Here is a 12,067-nt window from a genome sequence, read left to right as displayed (position 1 = left end):
AAATTTTATGGGTGGGAGTGTACTGTGAATATACATGTAAATATAATACAATAGGTTAGACATATCTTTACATATTTACATTATCACATGTGGTTTTTTAAGTTCCTTATAAAAAGTTCCTATTATATATGAATGAATCTAATGTTCTTGTACTTTATCCAATGTAACTGACAAATATTTGTAAATAACAGCATGTTGTTTGATATTAATAATTTTGAGACAGAATAGTTTGGTTCATTTTCATTATTACATTACTGCTAATTTACAGAAAGAGGCTTGACAAAGTCAAAATGGTTATGAAATGTGACAGAGACTAGGTCTTCATCATTGAAACTGCATTCTATACCACAGATTCTAGACTGTAGCAAACAAAAATGTGCTTAAAATTTTCCTTTGTGGATCTCAAAGCTTTGCATGTGAGAGCCTCTGGGTTCCATTCCTGATACTTTATAGTACCTCAAGTACTACCAGGAGCAACCCCACAGCAACAAACTGGGAATAGTCACTGAGCACCCCAGGGTATGAACCCAAACCCAAAACCAAATCAATAAATTAAAATGTTTCCTTGGCTCCTAATAAAGTAAAATTTGTAGGACTTTAGTGAAAGTTGAAATGATGATTAACCTATATATAAGAATGTGGCTTCAGGGATCAGAACAATAGTACAGTGGGTAGGGCACTTGCCTCGCTTGTCTCAGACCTGGATTTGATACCTGGCATCCCATGTACTTCCCCGAGCACCACCAGCAATAATTCCTAAGCACAAAGCCAGAAGTAACCCTTGAGAATCGCCAGGGGTGGCCCTCCAAAACAAAAAAAAAAAAAAAAAAAAAAAGGAAGAAGAAGAAGAAAGAAGAAGAAGGAGGAGGAGGAGGAGGAGGAGGCAGCAGGTAGCTAGAAAGTATATATGATTTTCAAAGATAATAAAGAGAAAGCCAAAATACTAAGCATTTTCATGAAGAGGTGTAACTACTAAAATGACTATTAAACCATTTGAAAGATTCATATACATTTTCTTTGTAAGTAGCAGCTTGGGACATTCAGAGACAAACTGGACATTCAGAGAATAGAAAGGACAAGCACTACTAAAGTATTCAATCCAAAGGAGAAAACCTCCTAAGAAACTGCAGCAAGCAATACTGCAACCACTTCAACTTTGTGACAATGCAGCGGACTTTAAGATTGTCAGAAATGTGCTTTTGTTCTGCAAACCCTAGGACACAGACTCAAGAATAAGAACCTCTGTGTGTATACTAAGAAAAAAGATAGACAGACAGACAGACAGACAGACAGATAGATAGATGCCCTTCATATTGATTTCATTTTGGTTTGATTGAGTCACCGACACCTGGCAATGCCCAGGGTTTACTCCTGACTCTGCACTCAGAAATTACTTCTGGCAGTGCTCAGGGGACTATATGGGGTTACTGGGATGAAACACCAGTCTGACACTTTCAAGGAAAGCTCCCCACCTACTCTTCTATCTCTATCCTCCAGTCCCTTAATATTAGAATTAAAAAGGTAACTTTATTTTTTTTTATTTTTTTATTAGTGAAACACCATGAGATACAGTTATAGACCTATAAATTTTTGTGCTTGGGTTTCAGTTATACAATGATCAAGTACCCATCCCTCCACCAGTGCCCATCCTCCACCACCACGGGTCCCAGCATCCCTCCCACCCCCCATCCCCCCCGCCCCACCCTGCCTCTGTGGCTTGCATTCCCCCTTGTTCTCTCTTCTTTTGGGTACTGTGTTTTGCAAGAGAGGCATTGAGTGGCAATCATGTTCGGTCTATAGTCTACTTTCAGCATGCTTCTCCCACCCTGGGAGGATCCTCACAACACCCTTTATTTGGTGCTCTCTTCCCTATCTGAGCTTCCTTTTCCCCTAGCACGTGTGGTTGGACTCCAAGTCATGGAGCAAAATTCCTGGTACTAATCTGAGCCCTTCCTGGGTGTTAGTCTCCCATTTTGTTGCTTTATGTTCCCCAGATGAATGCAATCTTTCTGTGTCTATCCCGCTCTTTCTGACTCATTTCGCTTAACATGATACTTTCCAGGTAGTATCACTTTTATGTAAATTTCATAACTTCATCTTTTCTAATAGCTACATAGTACTCCATTGTGTAAATGTACCAAAGTTTCTTTAACCAGTCATGTGTTCTCGGGCACTCAGGTATTTTCCAGATTCTGGCTATTGTAAAGAGTGCTGCAATGAACAAACAATTGCAGATGTCACTTCGACTATACTTTTTTGCCTCTCTGGGATATATTCCCAGGAGTGCTATAGTTGGGTCAAATGGGAGCTCAAATTCTAACTTTTTGAGAATCGTCCATACTGTTTTCCAAAAGGGTTGGACCAGCCGGCATTCCCACCAGCAGTGAAGGAGGGTCCCTTTCTCGCCACATCCGCACCAGCACTGGTTGCTTTTGTTCTTGTGGATGTGGGCCAGTCTCTGTGGTGTGAAATGTTATCTCATTGTTGTTTTGATCTCTCTGATGATTAGTGATGTAGAGCATTTTCTCATGTGCCTTTTTGCCATTCGGATTAGTTCTTTGTGAAAGTTTCTGTTCACTTCCTCACCCCATTTTTTGATGGGGTTGGGTGATTTCTTCTTGTGGAGTTCAACCAGTACCTTGTATATCAAAAAGGTAACTTTAATGACTCAAGTCCTTTGTAAAGAATTGTGAAGAAGCTAAAAGAATGGATCCCTTAAAAATCTCAGTTAAATCTGACTGTATTTTTTTGAGGTAATTACATTGAAGATTCATAAAAACTGTAATCTTCCACTTGTCAAAGGTCAAAGGACATAGTAGGACACGGTTTTTCCAAATAGCCACAGCCACTACGAGGACAACCCGGGTTTGATTCCTCCGTCCTTATCAGAGAGCCCGACAAGCTACCAAGGGTATTCCACCTTCACAGCAGAGCCTGACAAGTTCCCTGTGGCATATTTGATATGCCAAAAACAGTAACAACAAGTCTCACAATGGAGACATTACTGGTGCCTGCTCGAGGAAACTGATGAACAATGGGAAGACAGTGCTACAGTGCTATACTTTGCTAAGAACATTTTTCAAATGGGAAACTAACATTTATTGAGTTCCTACCATGTATGTCTGGAGTTTTCACCTATAATATTCAATATGTCAGATTTTGGAGCCATAGCACAGCGGTAGGGCATTTGCCTTACAAGCGGCCAACATGGCCAACCCGAGTTAGATTCCTCCACCCCTCTTGGAGAGCCCGGCAAGCTACCAAGAGTATCTCTCCCACATGGAAGAGCCTGGCAAGCTACCCGTGATGTGTTTGATATGCCAAACACAGTAACAACAAGTCTCAAAATGGAGACGTTACTGGTCCCGCTCGAGCAAATCGATGAACAACGGGAGGACCGTGAATATTCAATATAACAAGCATTTTTATATACCAATTGCCTAGAATGCCGTCTAGTATTTAGTTGTTTCCTCCCTTCTCCTACAATCATAATAGAAATACTGTAAAATAATTTTACACATTGTTCAATGAGCAGGAATTCATGCTATGCATGCAGAAGACCCAGGTTCATGGAAACTAAAGTGTGTGTTCTTTAAGAATATAATCCTATAGGGGCTGGAGCGATAGCACAGCGGGTTGGACATTTGCCTTGTACGTGGCCAACTCAGGTTCAAATCCCAGCATCCCATATGGTCCCCTGAGCACCGCCAGGAATAATTCTTGAGTACAGAGCCAGGAGTAACCCCTGTGCATCGCCAGGTGTGACCCAAAAAGAAAAAAAAAAAGAATATAATTCTATATAAAATAGATTCTAAAATATGAATATTATAAAATATTGCTCACTAAAAATAATGTACATTAGTAGGATACATTAATATTTAACCAAAGTTTTATTTAAAAATAAGTATTTGGAGGCTGGAGTGATAGTACAGTAGAGAGGGCATTTGCTTTACACATGGCCATACACTGCCAGGAGTAATTCCTGAGTGCAAAGCCAGGAGTAACCCCTGTGCATTGCCAGGTGTGATCCAAAAAGAAAAAAGCAAACAAAAACAAATAATTTTTTTTAATTAGCGAGGAATGAATTTTAGCAGCCACACCTCACAGTGCTCAGCTCTGTGCTCAGGGGTTTCTCCAGGCAGTGCCAGAAATCAACCAGCTATGTGAGACACAAGCATGTTTTAACCCCTGTACTCTCTCCCATCCAATGTGAAGTATTTTTAACAAATTCTGTAAGTGTTATAAAAGTGGGGAGAATCTTAACAGAGAATTAAGGGATTTAAAATGTAACAGTGTCACTCAATGTCTCTTTTGCAAACCACAGCACTCAAAAGGGAGAGATAACAAAAGGGAATGCCCTGCCACAGAGGTAGGGTGAGATGGGAGGGATGGGGGGTGGGAGGGATACTGGGACTGGTGGTGGTGGAGAATAGGCACTGGTGAAGGTATGGGTATTCGATCATTGTATAACTGAAACCCAAGCACAAAAATTTGTAAGTCTACAACTGTACCTTGTGGTGTTTCACTAATAATATTTTAAGAAGAAAAAAAATAAAATAAAATGTAACAGTTTCCATTCATTTTTAAGTAACTATTTTTAATATAAAAGAAATTTAGGGGAGCATCTAAGAACAGATGAAAATATAGAATGAAGGACAAATATCACAAATTTAGACAAACTGATTAAAGAATATTCAAAGTAAATTTCTAATTATCTCTACCAAGGAAGGAAGAACAATAAAATAACTATTATCTTTGATATCTCTCATTATTCTCTATTTATGCAAATGTCATTCAACTTCAGTAAATCTCTGCTCACTTAATATTCTAAGTTTAAAACTTATTTAAACTTAGTTAAATTCTAAGTTTAAAACCTCCTCGCCAGGGCCCCTTGGAGGCGAACGGGTTGAGTTTTCCTCCCTGCCCCGACCAGGGCTCCGGCAGCCAAAGACCTCCAGAACCAGCCACTACCATGCTGAGACCACTCTTCGCACACATGAAGGTACCGGCAGGGGAACAAAGGAACGCGGGTCCCGGGGCTGAGATCTCCAAGCCTACTGGGATTGGGGCTGAGCATCCTCCACCCAGATCTTCCAAATTCCAGTAGGCAGGGGTCACACCCACCAACTGGCCCCCTGGCACTGTGTAATCCCATCAACAGGCAAGACTCAGAGATTATAAAACCCAGCTCCCGGAAGCACTTATCATCTCATTCCTACTTTGGACAAACTGGCAAGCTACCGAATGTAACCTACCCACATGGAAGAGTCTGGCAAACTCCCCAATATGCCAAATACCAGTAACAATGAAGGGTCTCATTCTCCTAACTCTGAAAGAGCCTTGAATATGGCACTTTTTTTAAAAATCTCAGGGCTAGGACGAAGGAGACGTTACTGGGGCCTGCTCGAGGCAATAGACGAATAACAGGATGGTCGTGATCGTGAAAATTTATTTTAAATTCTAAATCTAAGACTTCCAGGGTGGTAGGGTAAACGCAGCAATACTCAGCAAAACATAAAATTAAAGCTAGCATGTAAAGAGCTAAATGTGGAAGTTGAGTACTTGCATAAACTCTGGAGATTGTCTCATCTCTTTTTCCTAACAGCCTTGTGAGGCAATATTACCAGTCCTATTTTACTGTGGTTTTTAAAAAGTGAGTTACTGTTCAACACCCCATAGGATAAAATCCTGAGTTCTAACTAAAACCCAGATCAGTTGGCTCCAAATTGATCCTTTCACTCTACCTTGTGTCCCAACAAGAAATACCTACATTAGAATTTTCTGTCTTATGTCTTTTAATTAAAACCCTCAAAAGGAGGTATACCAAGCTTATAGTTAATGATGAAACATAAAATTAATAGTTTGATAAAAATTAGCCTTAGATGATAAATTTGTGTGAATATTTAATAAAGCCATGTATAACATTTAATTTTTTTAAGTTGAATATGTAGTATCCCTCAAATGGAAACATGAAAATTTTTGTACAAAGGCCCTAAGTAAATTTTATCTTGTTTTGTATTCTAAAGAAGAACTTGAGTGGTCTCTAATTTTGTCAGTGATATATAGGTTCAAATGGGTAAGGTTATATTCATACTTATGAAAATAAGAAAGGGTAGATAATGCTTGTTTTTGACTCTTTCTACTGAAAATAATTTTTCCTTTTCATTTTTCCTCCAGATCTGGGAGGCCTCCTCTAATTGGTGAAGAAACTCCTGCAAGTTTAGATGCAAGTGCAGATACTGTGATGAAGATTGCAAAATTGCAAAGCCTGGTAAAGTGTTACAGAAGAAGCAAAAGTTTCCGTTATTCTCAGAAATGCATTAACTATGTTGGCAACTTTTTTTCTCTATAGTTTCCTAAATTTTTAAGGCATTTAACTTGTGTATTAATAATAATAATAGGAAAGGAAGGTAAACAGAAAAGAGAGAAGCCGGGAATAGGAAAAGAGCCTAAAGTTTTGATTATAAAGAACCAGGAGGTTCTTTATAATCAGTCAAGTCTTTATAACCAGCAGGTCTTGCATGTGGCCAACTGGGGCTCAATCCCTGGAATTGCATATGGCCCTCAAGCCCCCACAGGGGTGATTCCTGAGTGCAGAGCCCAAAGTAAGTCCTAAGAATCACTAGATGTGACAGATTAAAAAGGAGGGGCAAAGAAAGAGAGGGAGAGAAGGGAAGGGGAGGGGAGGAGAGTGAGGCAAGGCAAACATTGCCAAGGACATGGCACAAGTCATAGAACTCAGGTCTTAAAACGTGGAAGGCGCTGGGCACGACTTGGTCCCTCCATCCCATCACACACATACACATGTTCCCTACACCTGGTGCTCCCTGGGCCTTAAGTACTGTTGGAAGTGATCCCCGAAGAAAAGAATACACATCTTACCCTTTCTAGACTTCCAAAATCTGCTTGTTCCCTTTAATCTCTCAATGATGTGGTAAGTTAATCAGACGAAAGCATGGACAAGTCAACTGAGATGTCAAAAAATCATGAAGCATCCAAGAAACTATAAATTCAGATATACAGCTCTTACATTCACCATATACTAAATTAGTTTTAGGGACAGGAGAAAATGAGAGAGAGAAGTGGCCTAGAAGTAGAGAACATCATTCATGCCTTGCATGTATAAAGTCCTGCTTTCAATACCCAGAACAATATATAGTTATACTAGTGAGGTAAGTATGAAAAACAGATTTATATTAAAACACAAATGTAATCCAAACAAACTGTTAGAGTAAGTGTGGTGATACTATACTGGAGCTGAAACTCAGGGTCTCAGCCCTGTGAAACATGTACTAATCTACCTCTTCAACACTTGTTTTTTCTTTTATTATAAGCTAAAGCTCTGTATTAAAATGTTTCTTGAGCAACATGATACATTTTCCAGAGCCAGAGAGAGAGTGCAGAGTTAAGACACCTGCCTTCCACACAGCAAATTCTGGCTCAATCCTTGTGTCCAGAGAGACCCCCAAGTACACAGCAGAGCAGAGCAGCACCAGGTCTGCTCCAACTACTCCCCCATAAAATTATTTTATTTTACGTTAACAAGCGTACTCAAAAGGGTTCACATTTGAAAGCTTCCAGTTTTCATTAAAAAACTTCCATTCCCCATTATAAAAACAGCTTACAATATTGAACAACTAAGTACATTACTAAAACTTTACATAATTTCTAGCCCTTGGGAATGCTCTTCAAAAGATACTAATTTTAAATATCAAGTATAAGACCAGAGAAATACTGCAACAGGTAAGGTGCTTGCTGTGCACACACATAGCTGACCCCATATTTGATCCCCAGAATGCTCCCCCTATTCCTGCCTAGAGTGATCCCTAAGCATAGAGCCAGGAGTAAGTTCTGAGTACTGACAGAACATCAACAACAAAAAAGTATAAAACCATATTTAAAAAGAAGTCCAATTATCAGATAAAACTTTTATTAATATCATAAATTCATTAGATTTTAGATCTTCTTTTCTCCTGAATACCAAAATGCAACCTATTCATCTGGGCATTGATACGAGAAAATAATGATTTCCAAATCACTAAATGCTTTATAGTATTTTCTCAGAAATACTGTTTTTCATAAATGCTATTTCCAACTTCCATCAACAGATTACAAAGTTCTTATAATATTTTGCTAGAATTACATAGTCTTGTTTTCAAAGTGTTATATTTAGTACCCCCTTCCTTTTAGGGAGAGGGGTTACACCCAGCAATGCTCAATGGTTACTCCTAACTCTGCTCTCAGGAATTTCTCCTGGTGGTGCTCAGGATACCATATGGACTGTCCCCATGGAACTCCAATCGCCTCAAGCAAGGCAAAAGCCCTACCCACTGTACAATCACTCTGGCCCTCCTTCTTCCTTAATATTTACTACGCAACAAATATTTGAAAACATTGTCGCTGTGCATGTGGAAGGTGTTCACCATACAACTTTTTTATGTTTAAAAACACTGCACAGTGAAATACTGGAAGGAAAAAATGACCATCTTAAATTTTCACAGACCAGCTCACTAGATAACAGTTCAAGATGAAGTGAAAGTGATATGCTTACCAAGAGCCTCAATTACTCCCAGGTTACTGACATGAACCTTTGAAGTAGTACTTATGGTTAATTAGTCCCTAAATAATTTTACAAGATATATATTTAATCCTGCTTTAAGTGCAGAAAAGAAACATTTTTACCAAGATTTTAAAATAGGCTTCCACTTATGCCTATGTTTTACACTCCATCATATATACCATCAATATACACTATGTAGCATCTATAATATTTCCATTATCTATGAAAGCATAGTTCTCTTGGCTTGAGAAATAGCGGGAGAAAAAACATTACAGTACACTCAGAGGAATGTGTAGCTCTTCAAGTATGTCTTTCTGAGAACACATCAGTATACTATGGTTACAATAATGCACTAGTGAAATTGTATTCTGCGATTTTTTGAAATCTTCTTTCCATTCTATAGATTGAAACGTACTTTCTAGCCATTGGTAACTAGGATTATCTTGGTCTATTCTTGCCGTTTCCACCACTCTTGTACATACGGATAACTCCATTTGAGAATATGATTTCAAAATAGCTGGATAGGAAAATGATGGCACTGGGGCACGAAAGCAACCACAGGGTTGTTAAGGCACTCGCCTTGCCAGCGGTTGTTACTAGTTCCATAGCCCTGTCTGCACAGACTATGGTCCCAAGAGCACTGCTGGCAGTCAAGAGCAGCCACTGAGCATTACTGGATGTGGTCTCCAACACCAGAAACACCGCGAAGGAAGAAACAAGGCTACCTTTTTTGGTCTGGATTTGTTCTGTTGTGTTGGGGGTGGGGAGGTTCCTGGGTCTTGGTTGGTTTGTTGGTGTTTGGGTCACCCCAGGCTGTGCTCAGAGCTTTCTCCTGGCTGCGTGGGGATCATGTAGCGGAGGCAGGAACCTGGCACCACCGAGCCCCAGGCAGAGGCTCCGCCGTGCTGCCCGGCCCTTGGATGGGACCTTCCACCAGTCACCTACTGCTGCTTGTGGTGGTCTCCGGGCACTCTGGGACTCGGTGCTCTGACACCACAGCAGGGCAAAAGCAACACCTACCCTCAAGCTACCACAAACGGAAAGGTCACCAGGCCAGCCCCCCAACCCCCACGCGGCTCGGCGGAGGGTCGCACATGCCTCCACACCCTAACCCAGGGCCCCGCGACCACGGTCCCGGCGGGTGTGCGGGAGTGGGCGGGGGGGAGGGGGGAAGCGGAGGGCGGGTGCCCGGGCGGGTGGCTGGGAGATGCCTGGGCTGGGGACGACGCGTGCCCAGGCGGGGGGCGGGAGGTGCCCGGGCGGGCAGGGGTCGATGGGTGCCCGGGCGAGGGGCGGCGGGAGGTGCCCGGGCGGGGGACGGCGGGTGCCCAGGCGGAGGACGGGAGGTGCCCGGGAGGGCGGGGGACGACCGGTGCCCTGGCGGGATGGGCGGGGGGCGACGGGTGCCCGGGCGGGATGGGCGCTGGGTGGGTGCCCAGGCGGGGCACGGTGGGAGGGGCCCGGGCGCCCGCGGCGGGGGCGGCGGGAGGTCCCCGGCGCCGACCTCCGCCCGCGACCCCGCCGCCGCCTCAGCCGCCCCTCAGCCGCTCGGGCGCGGCGGAGGGGTGGGCCCGGCGGGAGGAAGAGCGTCGGCGCGGCGGGAGCGCCCGGCGCCCCCCTGCGGGAGGCGCGTGTTGCCCCCGTCCGGGCGGCTCTTCCCGCCGCCTCCCCGCCCCGGCGTTGCCCCGGGCAACAGCGCCCGCGCGCGCGGCGTGAAACGCACCTACCTAGAACCTGACAAGCTGGAGCCCCTCCGACACTGCAGCCAGGCGCCACCCCGCGTCACGGGGCCGCCGCGGCCAATCGGAGCCGCTGTCACGAGGCGCGGCGGCCTATCCGGCCGCGCTCCGGTCTCCGGGCACCGCCGGGCTGCGGCCAATGAGCGCGCGCGGAGGGCGGGTGCTGCGCCGGGCCGGGCCGCGGGTCGACCCACCTCCCCCGAGGCGGGGCGCGGCCCTGGGCCGGACCGCGGGATGCCGCGCGGGCTGGCGGGCGGGTGGGGCGGGGCGGCGCCGGGGCGCGGGGGGCGCGGGCTCGCCGCCGGCTGTTCTCCCGGAGCCTCCGAGCGCCCGGGCTGCCGGGCGGGGAATGCGGCGTCACAGGAAACTTGGAGAGTCCTCGGGGCCGCAGCCGGGAAGTGTCCCGCCCGGGGCCGATAAGCCGGGCCGCCGGAAAGGGCTTCGGAGGGTGGGGCGAGGTGGGGGCAGCGCGCGCGGCCTGACCCGCCGGCCCGGCCCGTGCTCGCCCGGAGCCGCCCCTCCGACTCCCGGCGGGAAAGGGCTCCTCAGCCGCCCGCAGCCCCTCAGCCGCCTGCAGCCCACGCCAGGCTCGCCCGGGAACCGAGGCAGGGATGGCAAAGCCTGAGCCCTCTTCCCTTCCCCAGGAAATCTGTAGAGAAGTAGTCCTGTGAGCTTCCCAGAGGTGCTGGTATCAGCACTCACAGCTCCGGGGGTGGTTGTGGAAGATCTTTTAGGACTTTTTACCTGGTCTTTGAACCACATTCTTTGCCTATCTTTGCAAATCTAACATCCAATCCAACTCCGCCCTTCCCTCCCAAACACTTTTGAATTATGTGGCGCCAGAGAGAGTCAGCTTTTTAAATTTTTTCTAACAGGGTCATTCATTTGACCACAGTGAAAACAGTCTGAACATGAAAAATGCATCAAGTTATAAGTTGAATTTATCTACTGTTTCAAAGTTAAGCCAAAACGTCCTGTAAAAACAAATAATAGGCTTAATTATTGCAGTCGGAGATAGGGAAGAAATTTCTTTAGTATACATTTGCCTTAGAAAACATGCAGGTCTTGGGGCTTGGAAAACGGGTAAGGCTTAAAAACTAACCATGCGAGTCTCACCGTGCATGCAGCGACACCAACCACGTAAGGTCTCCTGAGCGTCCTACAGTAGTGATCCCTGAGTCCAGAGCAAGGAGTAGCCCCTGAGCCTGCCTGGCAGTGGCCAAGACCAACCAAGAAAATGTGCCAGCCTTATCAACTAAGGTTTAGTAAACTATCCCAAAATGCTTTTCTCCAGGTCCTGGGGACTCAACTCGAAAAGCAAATAATGAAGCAACATCCCTGTCATGGGTCTGTAAAGAAAAGGATACTAACAGTGAAAGCTGACTTGCCCCCTTGCAAATCTTACCCATCATAAAGATAGAAGGGGGTTGTTTTCTCTGGGTAAAAACTAGTACAAAAGGCCGCCCCAATTACCAAATAAAATGAAAATGAATGAAAGCATGCAATATATGTTATCAAGTCCTCTTCTTTAAGGACTAGTTAATTGTCTTGAAAATGTGTAAAGAAAGAGTTGTTATCTTCTTGGCTGTATGAAAGAGTGTGATTTTTGTTTGGAAACCACACTCCCCCCAGTGCTGAGGACTTATTCCTGGCTCTGTTCTGGATTCAGTCTTGTTCAACAGGAAGGAGGGTGGAGGTGTAGGCGCTGAACCATGTGATGCTCAGGATGGAATCTAGTAGGGCTGGTGCGAGGCCAGAGCCCTTTTGT

General features: G+C 44.8%; 1 protein-coding gene across 1 annotated transcript in view; it reads right to left on the bottom strand.

The window, feature by feature from the left end:
• FER (FER tyrosine kinase) overlaps positions 1-10,351 on the bottom strand; it is a 444,812-nt gene extending 434,461 nt beyond the window's left edge. Inside the window, exon 1 of the mRNA XM_056139057.1 lies at positions 10,288-10,351. The gene's annotated coding sequence lies outside the window, so the exon portion shown is untranslated. The remainder of the gene's footprint in view (positions 1-10,287) is intronic.
• Between the last annotated feature and the right edge of the window lie 1,716 nt (positions 10,352-12,067).

Source organism: Sorex fumeus, unplaced genomic scaffold (genome assembly GCF_029834395.1).
Source record: "Sorex fumeus unplaced genomic scaffold, SorFum_2.1 ptg000131l, whole genome shotgun sequence".
NCBI classification, from domain to species: Eukaryota; Metazoa; Chordata; class Mammalia; order Eulipotyphla; family Soricidae; genus Sorex; species Sorex fumeus.
The sequence above is the reverse complement of the archived record's forward strand: the minus strand, read 5'-3'. Positions and strand labels throughout refer to the sequence as shown.